The following is a 12,196-nucleotide window of genomic DNA, read 5'->3' as shown; positions in this document are numbered from 1 at the left end:
ACAAGCGATTATATTACTGTTAACATCAATCATAAAGTCATTTTAGTGTTAAATATTCGAATGATTACTGTCACACTTACTACGTCCACTTTTCTCAAAGTTAGAACGAGATACACGTAGTTATGCAAGTACATCTTCATTTGAGAAATCATGTTTTAATGATATCTATAAAAACTTGGAAAAAGAATGTAATGTCTTATTTCACTTTTTATAATGATCGAGGAAAAGATCATCTATCTTAGTTTCTCATGATGTAATATCACTGTAATTCTTTCTTATCTTTTTCAAATGAAAAACTTTATCTTTTTTATTTAAAGTTTAAAATAATCTGAACCTTTAATCAACATTAATAAAATTGTTATAATTATTTTATACCTATAATACCCATTTCGAGAATTGGATGACAAGAAAACGTGACCGTTTGAGCAAGCGAAGCTAATAAGCATTTTGGCGCGAAACACGACCATAGACAAATAGTAGAACGTAAATATTTGGTCTCGTTTCGCCACCAAAGAGGTTTAGGTTCGGGCGTTTTGTTTTTGTTTGTCACAGTTTTAATTTACCAGTCTCTTTGGTTTGGCGTAGCAGAACGTGAGGGCATTGATTCTTTCGTAGGTCAATGAGGATTTCTGTAAAAGAAGCCTTGTTTTTAGCGCATATAAAAGTGACGAATTACATTTAAATAAAAGTAATTTTAGAAATGTCTAAAATGCCTATTTCCTTTTTTTTGATCCGCAGAATTTTTACCGTCTTACATATTGCAAATTCATTCTTATTATTGATTTCGTAAACGTGTTCTTTTGTAACGCCAAATCTGGTAATACATGCCCGCAAAACACATGACAATCATTTTTACACACCAACAAAAGCTCGACCGGATACGAACGTTCAAACTGTCACTCATTCATCACCGTTAAACATCATGTAACTTGTAAGTTTCCATTTATACTCCAATACGCATAAAACATAATATTATACTCGTAAAAAACACAATACAAGTGAAGGGCTTTGACGATTCTTGCCATTTCATTTATGTTTCGACCAATCAGTTCCTATAGCAATTATATAGAGAAATTATTCCGAAGAAGGTGGCGCCAATAAAGTTGTCAGAACGATTACTCGTTTTATATAAGATGTAATCGATGATATATTAAGTGATAATTGAGTGGCACAAGTCTATTTGACGTACAAAACGTTATTGATCACGATTATATCCGAACTGTGATGTCTTGAGTCTTCGTTACGTTACTGATAAAAAACAGCTGACGAGTGATTAATGATCACGTTTCTAATTGCTTCATAACACACACTTCCCGTAGAAAGAGTTAACATTGTTCATAAGGTACATATTCACATTCGAATTCGATTATATTATGGAAAGCGAATTTTTGAAGCTCCTTGCACCAATGTGTATCTCATATCTACCTGTACTACATTCGATAGTTACGTATTCGTGTAAAAAATTACTGATCAATATTTATAATGGATTTAATTGATCTGTTTTCATTGCTCGTTGATATCAGATTGCACACGCGAGCGTTAATGCCGGTATGGATACAGATAGAGATAGTTTAATGAAGTTTTTCTATAGTGTGATCAGCATGATTTGATCTTGTGTTCGGGAATTTAATTGGTACAATAGTAACTAGTTTTTTGTATGAGATTTATTACCGGTACCAATAACACACCATGCAACATTATACTTTACATACTCGCTAAACGGTCCGATGATAAAATGATTAATTCATAACATACGGACGTTAAAACTGAGCTAGTGCTCATTAATTATAATTATTTACATTTACAACTGAAGATTATGCTCAGAAATGACCCGGCCTATAATTTAGTAACGTTCAGTGTTGCACATTTTAATTGGTAATGACTCTTAATAAAAATTAAATATTTACGAAGACATATCCAACATATCCCAGTAAAGTTTATTGTTAGATTGTTCTGCAGTCTGAATTATAAATGTAAACATCAATAAATCAACAGAAAAAAGGCTATTAATTTCATAATTATCCAATAAATGCAGAACATTACAATAGAAAGCAATGCAATCCGTACCCGAAAATGAAAAGCGATCGTTTCGTGTCAAATAAATTATCTGAATAACGAGTTATCTACAGAGGTGTTCTAAGCGAAATAACGAAGTTCAGTTGCCAGCTGACTGTTGCTAGTGTTGCGACACTCCGGTATACTTCGATAAAGGTCGATAAATCAACGTGAAGCGTCCGTGAGGTCGGGAGCGGAGGGAGCCGCCTACATCACACCCGGGTACAAACAAGTGCAGCCAATTATAATGTCACTTATAACGTGAAATATTACGGTGTATATCATAGAAAAGTCACGAAGGTGAAATTATCGACAATCAATATTAATGAGGGGTTTTTTGTTTGCAGTTAGTTGTAGGTGCTTGTCGCGACACTTTCAGAATAGATAATAATGTGTGACATCGTTCAGCGCTCACACGTTCGTATTATAATGGACTGGCTGTGAACTGTCTAGACTAAATTATGTGACAATGTGGCCTAGATGTGGATAAATAGTGTCAAGATTCGTAAAGTCTTTAGTCGTCGACGTAACGATGTTTTTTTTTATAGAGCCTGTGTACGGTTGCATTATTAGGCAAAGGCCTTCTATTTTTCTTCTTGACCGTTTTTTTCCATCTTTCGTGACATTAATTTTTAACGTTTCTTGTTTTAACGACATTCAAGTCACATACACAAAGACACCAAACCTGGAACACGTGTTTGTCGATCTTACACTAAGCAGTGATCGAACCTGTGACACGTTGCGAACATAGGGTTTGGTGTGGTGACCTCTCGGCTATTGATGTATTTATAACCTAAGACAGGGTCACACAAATATAATATTGAAAACTATTACTACAATAACTAGAAACTTTGAAGTATATAATTCAGAAATACAAAGTTCTAATCGTTTATTTCCCTCGCAGTCAAGTATAAACACAATCTCAGTATTCACGACAATCCGACTAGGATCAATATCTTGGAGAAAGTAGTTAGTTGTGAGCAAATTCGTGCAGAAAATAAATAAAAAAAACATCTCAAGAATGTTGATTGCTGATGTAAGTATAATAAATACCTATGAAGTGTGATGAAACATCTTAAATGAATGAAATTATGATATCAGAGGCACGATACAGACCTGGTAATTGTAATTAGACTATTATAATCTCAGCTAACACGCAAGGCATTTTTATATCGTCATAAAAGTCGTATGCCCCGCTCTGTTTAATCTGTTATCCTGATGGCTTCCGATATAAAAATTAACTGACCGAATAAAATTCGCATTCGCAGCTCGCTACCGAATTAATGGCTAGAGTTAGTTTCAAACTCATTATAACTAGGCTTGAATACTTAAAAACTGGCCAAGTGCGAGTCAGTGGAGCAACTGTACAAATAGAATAATAAAAATTAAATTAAATTCGTCACTCTCAAAATTGAAGGCTGTATCAAATGATGCGATTTAAGCAGTGGTTGACTTTCATAAAAATATATTATCTGTGATTTTTTTTACTCTCGTTGTTCATTACGCACAACCCGACAGACAGCGAAGCCTTAATAGGGTTTCGGTTACACCCTTTACGTACAGAACCCCAAAAACCGAGGAGCGTTTCCGAACAACCGTGCAAAAACGTATCGTTACATCGTTAATGCAAATGTACTAATTACCATTAACTAACTGCTCTAAATGTATCACTGTAGATACATCTGAGTTTCTTCGAGTTCACACACGTTTAATTGCCCGGTAATTTCTCTCATTTCCATCTGATTACCCGATTTATTCGGTTCCCGAGTAATAAGCTATTGTTAAATTGTTGTTTTCTGTTTCAGATCGCCAGATAGCTGTGTCTGAGGTGAGAGAGAGTTCAGTGCCTTACCTACATTACTCTAGAGTACAATTGTCGGAATTAATTTCGAATTTAATTCACTCGTGACCATTAAGTTGGAAAAAGAAATTAGGTAAAGTCCAACATGTGTTAAATAGTAGCACATACATTATTTAAAACAATAATAATTTGTCAGTTGTAGAGCCAATATTTAATCAATCAATGTACGAAGTTCCAAAATCGCCTTTTTGATCATTATAATCCGTTATACTGGCTGATTTAATTTATTGTTTACAAACGTAACACGAACATTTTCTAATTTATTTACAAACTATAATAACTAAACGCACTGGCCTTACCAACACGAAAAAAAAGGTTTCATCACATCATAACCAGAATACACATACTCATAATTTGACTTCACCTTAAACATGGATGCAATACTTGATATGTCATAAAAAAACAACAGTTACATCTAATACTACAGTCATGCTATGGGGCGTGTAACCTCTCTTAATTTTGATAAATGAGTTTCACGCTGCTCTCAACCTTTTTTGTTCAGCATTAGTCAAAACAAACTCACGCAACTGCGAGATTTTTAAACCGATTAGTTTATGATATGTGTTTTTGTATGGTGTTCAACCATCTTTGAAAGTAGGTAAGGATATTGTAGCTGTGGAAGCGAGATGGAACTCTACATATTGGATGCGGTGTCTCGCTTTAAGAACTGGAAGGTTTTCTGCAAAATGTCGTTGTTGGTGTTTCAAATAATTTATGAATGTAATATCATCAAGTAGCAACAAATTTGATTTATTTATCGGTCAAATGTATAATTTATTTCGACAGATCGTAAAAAGTTATGTTTAAATTAGATTAGATTTATTGATTTTCGTATTTAGTTATTAATAAAGGAGTAGAGAGGCGGAAAATAAAGTCGCATTGTCAAGTGTGATAGCTATTTTGAGCTATGCGAATTAAAATCTAACGGTCTTAGGCACAAATTCTAGATTGAAAGATTAAAACCGCGACCGATTTCGAGAGCATTTCTTTGTGCAGCTACATCTAGAGAAAGAGCCCTTTTATCACGTTATTTATGTTAAGTAGGTGCTTACCTACACGGCATCTAGGCATGGGGTTTACCTGATTGCGTTGCCTATTCCGATACAATGTTAGCCCATCCTACAGTAATGCGGTTACCAACATATTGCCTAACGAGTTTATATCCCAAAATCGTGCTTTATCAATTTATACGGATTAAATATTTTATGCCATTGCCACTACAGTTATAATCCGCGAATATATTGACCCGTTGTGAACTCTGCCAGTTGTCATCTGCGTAGGATGATAGCTTCCTACTCAAGCCTCGATTTATACAATTATTAATGATTTTATTATAATTTCTGCGAAACGTCATTCATTAATGTCTATTTAGCGATTTAGAAGCTGCTGTGTCTATATCAAGATAAGATTGTGTCTGTGATACAATGATTTATAAATTCAAGATTAATTATTTGTCGATTTGTCATGAAAGTGGTGTCAGAGACTCATAATTAAATGTTGTTTTAGCAGATTAACGTTCTAATGACCTAATTTGAGCTGTACGGATGACTGAATAAGGCGGTTTCGTAATCTATTTAGAATATTGTACGTTGAATTATGCAGACAACAGTTAAACAGTTTTGTTTGGTTAGAGGATTAATAACATGTATGGGTTGAATAAACCCAATAACAAGCACAATGAAGGGAAGGATACTTAGGAAGCACGGCGTAAGTTAATTATCCTTTAGTTGACAATTTACAGGCATTCCTTATATAAAATAAAAAGAAAACATCGAACCTCATGATTCTAAGGCCCCACATAGAAAACACACCATTCATAATCATCTATTTAAATTACATTTAATGTACTCTAAAGAATTTCTTCGAGAACTAATTATACTGTGACGATTAATAGTGTCTGTCGCTAAACTGTCTTAATCTGCGCCTATTAAGCTTGGTGTAATAAACGGTGCGCATGAGTCGATTACTTCCCGCCATACCGCCTCCGGACTTTAATGATACCGATAGAATTATATTAATACTCTTGTGATCTTTGCTCATTGTATGGAAATAATTGGTATGATGTAGTACAGTCAGTTGTACTTCTTTTGGTAATTGTTTTTGATTTGTATGTAATTGATTCGAGGATTTCTTTAGCTCTTCTTTTCGTATGGTTGATGTATAATCTGGACTCAGAGTTAAACCGCACGTAGGCTTTTGACGTAACTTTACAGACTTTTGACAGTTTACAGCTGTGCTAATTTTCCCGCGATGTATTGTTTCACTGTTTTTAGCGAGTGATAATGGCTCTACAATACGCAAATAAATTTAAAAAATTTCTTTGTGCGGGTCAAGATTCGAACCTAGGGCTTTTGATTTAGCAGTCACACAGTCATACCACTAGGCCATCAGTACTAATTTTGTTAAATGGTAATAAACATAAATAATATTTGGACACATTGAGTACAGATTCTATTAGAAAATAGACACTGATTAATTCTTTAACAGATGAACGATAGCATTCACTGTTTACCTCTATTTCCATGCCCCCCAGCTACAATTCAATGAAAACTCTTAACTAATCGTTTGTAATCTAACCGAGATTAGATTAATGGGAGTCTAATTAATTATTAGAAAGCAGTTAATCTCAGATCGCCTTTTATGATTTAAAAGGATTGCACAGGAAATGGAATATTAATCACTGGAACTAATTCGAAGTTATGTCTATTCAAATACAGACTTGTAGTCTCGGGCTTTAACTTGAATGAATAAAAGAGAGTTTGGACTTGTTAAAAACGGCGAGTTTTTCAAGAGCAACTTTAACTCTCACACTAGCCCCTCTAATGGCCCTCACAATGACAATTCCATAATCGTTGACGTCAAATTGAAATGAATGGAAAAGACATTTCGTTGAGTTACGTGATTGTGAACTGTCATCTATGGAGATGTGTTCTTTTCAGCATTTTCTAGTAACGCGAACGGTCGAAAAAATTACCCTTAGCTAGAAGGGCAGGTTGTATACATTATTAAACCTTAAAATAAGGAGAAAACTTTAGTAACAAAAAAGAATATTATTTTAAAAATTTAATCGAGGTTCGGGATTCAGTCAAAAGTAAAAATCAGACCACCTAGGCGTGTACAAAATCAGAACAATTTGTCACAAATAAAATAAACGAGATAATTAATTTGTTTTAATAAAACTGTAAGACTAATAGGCCAGATAAGCGCAGTTCAAGAGATTAATAGATTTGTTCGTGTCGTTGAATATTTAACGTCGTACTCTATAAAGTCGTCCGGAATGAAAGCGTTGAATCAAGTTCGTTTGCCGCAATATTTCAAGATGGCGACAACGTGCACATCCGTCCTTACAATCCCTTACTCCCTGCTGATATAAAACACGCATGCCTGCGTACAGAAGCAACGTAATATCAATTCAAACGCCTCGTAATATTTTGCAGCAACACCATCTCTTTCAATTTTAAAGTTATTTTATTTTTATTATGGTGAATATTTACGAGTGTATTCTGGGCAGGGACCGGCCGGATACTCATTGAAAGGGTTTTTGAAGGGGTTTTTTTAAGCGCTTCAAGAAAAAACCCTATGACATATGTTACACCTTCGAACGGATTACTGGAACCCTGTTCCGAACAGGTTACCCTTTACTACCCTGTAACACTGTAACAGGGTAACCCACTCCAACCTAAGACAATGCAATATGCACTCTTTATCATAGACATTAGTTTGAAAATAGTATAACCACGAGCGCACGTGACATCTTACCGCCCAGCGGCGCCATTGTTGCATTTACCGAGCGACTTGTAAACATGGAATAAAAATCATTGTGGATATGATCTTACAGTTTAATTTTGCTTGTCGCACTTTTCAAACGTTGTGATATATATTTTTATTTTATTTAAAATTTTAGAAAAGGAGGGGAATATTATAAAAATGAAAGGAAAAATAATTTACGGGTGATCTGAGGTCGGGAAGGGGGTGGGAGTGACGTTTGAAGAGTAAAAAACGGTTTTTATCGATTTCCGGCAAAACTAAAATTTTTATCGAAAAAAGTCAAATGGCAAAGTTCTAAAAGAAAAAGATCTAAAACTTTTGTGTTTACATTTTTTTCACATAACCTCAAAATTTATGTGAAAAATCTAAAAAACCAAGATTGTGGTTTTTTATTTTTATCTTTTACAAAAAAATATTTTTGTAACGAAATTTGGTGAAAACTTACTTTTTTGTGTCCCAAATACGCTGTAATTTATTTGATTAAAAATATTTATTTTTTCACCTTATTTTGAATTAATATAAAAAAAACACTCTAATTTTCAATCGAAAATTCACCCGTCAAATCTTCTCAGAAAATGCAAAAAATGAAAAAAAACTAGTATTCGATTTTTTTTTAAATTATTATAAATAATTTCATCTAAAAAATTTGATCTCATTTTGTGTTCAATAGACCAATAATCGAGGAAGGTTTTAGGCTAGGTATATAAAATTACGCTGCAACTAATAGGAGCGAAGATTAAATGGAAAATGTGGCAAATACGGGGAAAAATATTAATCTTCGAGGGCTTTCGTTCAAAAATTCCTAACTTATATCTTCTAACCACGCGGACGAAGTCGCGGGCAACAGCTAGTTTATATGACGTTTCGCGCGTAGGTAGTTTGTCCGAGAGGCGCGAGTCGCGGCGCGACGCGTCGGCGATAGAAGAAAATCAGCTGTAGTCTTAGTAAAGCAATGAGGGGCCGCTAGGGTGCAAGTATGCAGCTCAAGTTTAGTGGGTAATTCAGGGTAACACGAATAAAAGCCTTTCGTGAAGGTAACCACTTCAAGGGGTTAAGTTATTGAAGGGGTTAACCCCTTCACGTGGTTACCATAATGAAGGTGTTAACCATTTCGCTGGGTTTCGAGGATGTAACTCGAACAAAAGGTAACACTGCGATATGAGTTACCCCGTGTACGGGTTACCCTGTCAAACGGCTTAACTCTAAAGTGGGGTTGTCCGGTCCCTGATTCTGGGCATAGAGTTGTCAGGTGCTCGGGAACTTGTGTTATAAATCAAATGGTGACGTAACAATGGTGTGGCAGAGATGTCTCAACACGCCCGCAGACCGTTACATTGTGAGGCAGGGGCGCGGCGCGGCGCGCATGGTTTTAATCTATGCTTCGGCAAGGACAATATACACCGGTATTGTGTTAGGCTGGTTTGACGTTTATGCTGTTTGTTTGTTGCTACGAAGGTGTTATTATGTCCGCGACAAGCCTAGCCAATGCCAATGATGTATTGTATGATGCATCGGCTTCTATCTACAATTTCTCTTTTGGGTGGCTTTCAGTTTTGACACGTTTGATCTATTAGCACTAAGTTCTACTGATACACAGGCTCATTGAGTACTTATTCAATCATTTTTGGCCCAGATCTATTATTTTATAATTTGCGTTCTGTTTATAACCTATATAAATAGGAATTCGTATTCTCATTTATGGACCGACACATCTTTGAATTAGACAAATGTATGATAAATAATGAAGTGTCATCTCTCGTCGTCATGAACTATATTTATTTCCTACAAACGAGCTGGCCGTTAAATTTCTTCAGCCATCAATAATCTGAAACCAGATTGCCCTGTAAATGCCATCACGCTCGCTGATTAAATATGCACAGAGCCGGTAACGAACCAGACCCTGGTGTCATTATACAGCAACAGCCGTGACGGTCAGTACAAAAGCTCGCTAACATGATGATCGTTTTTCAAGCACTTTCTTCAACGTAAAAAGTGCACAATTTATTGGTTGATAAAAAAGTCATTAAAAAACCTAACTTAATTGTCACGGCTGTCCGGCGCGGCACGCTTGCCGCCGCCGACGTCGCTCGCTCCACAACCGATTATGTTACTCTAAAGCGTCGTTTTTCAACAAATTGGTCACTTGCTCCTTTTACAGAAGCCGCCGGTTTCGCTTTCACTAGAATGTGTATTACTGTTCATTGTATTGATTAAACAAATTGCAATTTGATTTGCGGTTGCGGTGATACGGATTCATGTATTTTTTTAGGTTTTTTTTTGGAATGAAAGCTCTAAAGCTCTAGTTTCATTGAATACATTTTGTTAGATAAATTATAAGTAGGTAGGTAATGGAATTTAAAGTAGGTCCATCCATCCATTTGCGTGGCAATTCGCCATTAAAACTTTTAGGTTGTCTAAATTAGAGTATTAAATTAATATTTGTTGAGAAAGATGTTATTAACGTTATTATTGTACTGCGGTTTCTAGGTATCGTAGTGTGTGTTGCGTAACCATCAATCTGAGTGTGTAAGTGGCTTATTACAGAGTTAAGCTGACTCATCCCTGTCATTTTAATCACGAGAAGGTCTATCCTCGCTTACTGTGTGATGCTGAACCTGCACCTGTCTAATAAATTGTTACGGGTCATTGAACTTATGACAGCCGATGTCGACCACGTTTATTTGTAACGAGTGAAATGTGATGCTTTGTGTATTTCTGTAATTCTTTCTTTCCTATGAAGCAAAATAAGTACTAACAGTCCGGTAACAATAATCTAGATTACGGATTAATCTAGGTTAAGCTCAAACGGCTGGAACGATTTCGATGAAATTTTGGGATGGACGTAGCTGACACTCAAACATACTAATGTTCTTGCTGCTATAACCGACATCCAGGAGGGTGAAGCCATGAGCAACGGTTAGTTTTTAATATAAATGAAGAATTTGATTCATTTTCTAATTGCCATGAGTATCGTATAGCGAGACAGCGTTTATTAATGTTATGTCAGAAGCTTTAAAGAAAGTTAGTCGTATTCACGCTACATAACGTTAATAGGTAAGTAGAAAATAACTGTCACCGTATAAATTTTTCTTTAAAAATAAATTAGTTTGCAGACTTTTAGCCAACTTTAAGCGTAAAAAATGTTGATGCAAACTTTCATTTATGAAAAATATTTTCTTAATTGGTTTATATAGCTGCGCCTATTTTAAAGTCTGTTAACTTTTAAATAAAACCTAACTAGCGTATCTTAATAAACTGTTTTGTTTAACAATGTAGCGTTTATTATAATTTAATTATTTTAGATTCGGTAAAAACAAACTACTAAGCTATGTGTGAAAGAGAATTTAGATTTTATTTAATTAATTTTAACGATCCTAAATCTTTAGTCTTAACAATCTTAATAAGGAAATGCTGCTATTGACTAGCTGTGTCCCGTAATTTCTCTTTCAACTATTTTTTACGATCCTAAGACTCCGAATTAAAACCACCCTTGTAGACGAGTCATTTAACGACCTACAGTGATAAATTTAATCATCATTGTTACATCAAACGTGTGATTGAATACTGTAATTTACTTTTTGCTGAACCCTGATCCTCTTAAATTAGAAGTTATGTATACAACCATAGAGTTTTAATACCTTTTTTTTCGGTCGGCATCGTGACTCGCCAAGAAGGATGGCAGCAGTGCTGACCGCCTAGGGTGCTTTCCATAGCACGCATCATTAGCATAGTTCTTGCGCTATTAGTTGCAAATCTTCGTCCCTTAAATAGTATTATTACTATTTGACATTCAAAGGAAATGGTGAAGGGTTTTTTTCTGACTGAACGAACGTGATGTCTTTGCGCGTGTGTGTGACGATGAGGCGGTCATGACTGGGTTTATAGATCTTGTTACATTATTTTCTACAACTAATTATGAAGATAGACTATTGACACTCTACTAAACATATTATTCTGACAGTACTTTGATCTCAGTATTAGACTGCAGGATTCGTTTAAAAATGAAAATGAAAATTGACTATCTAAGTTTGTGAGAATTTTAAGCCTGAAGTCGTCAAAGATTGTTCCATGCTTATTTCCCGTCAATCTTTGGTATTTGAATACACCGGGAAATTGTCTTAAGATAATTCTATAAGCCTAGTTCGAACAATAAACAGCACATTATCGATAACGTCGATGTCGTTCCGATACATTCTGGAAATTATGTCGAAGCGAGAATGTTCCGGGACCGGCTCCATATCGACACTTCCACGACAATTGACACTTACTGTAGATAGTGACGTGCATTGTTCTATATCGAATGTCTATGTTTCTTTTAACTTCCTTCGCACTAACACACCAAGAATTCCAGATATCAGAACCACATTTCCAACAATTCTACGAGCACAAACCAGGAAGAATTTAAACCTCAGTAATAAGTTTGTTACCTAAGAATTATTCGTAGCGTAAATAAGTGTAAATGGCGTCCTCAAGATGGATGTAAAGGAAATGGAAAGGAAGCTGAAAATAAAT

The 12,196-nt window shown here is 35.2% G+C and overlaps 1 protein-coding gene across 1 annotated transcript in view; it reads left to right on the top strand.

The window, feature by feature from the left end:
* The window catches only part of LOC113494823, an 86,044-nt gene that overhangs the window by 27,483 nt on the left and 46,365 nt on the right, over positions 1-12,196 (top strand). Inside the window, exon 2 of the mRNA XM_026873309.1 lies at positions 3,861-3,883. The gene's annotated coding sequence lies outside the window, so the exon portion shown is untranslated. The remainder of the gene's footprint in view (positions 1-3,860; positions 3,884-12,196) is intronic.

Source organism: Trichoplusia ni, chromosome 6 (assembly GCF_003590095.1).
Source record: "Trichoplusia ni isolate ovarian cell line Hi5 chromosome 6, tn1, whole genome shotgun sequence".
Lineage (NCBI taxonomy): Eukaryota > Metazoa > Arthropoda > Insecta > Lepidoptera > Noctuidae > Trichoplusia > Trichoplusia ni.
The sequence above is the reverse complement of the archived record's forward strand: the minus strand, read 5'-3'. Positions and strand labels throughout refer to the sequence as shown.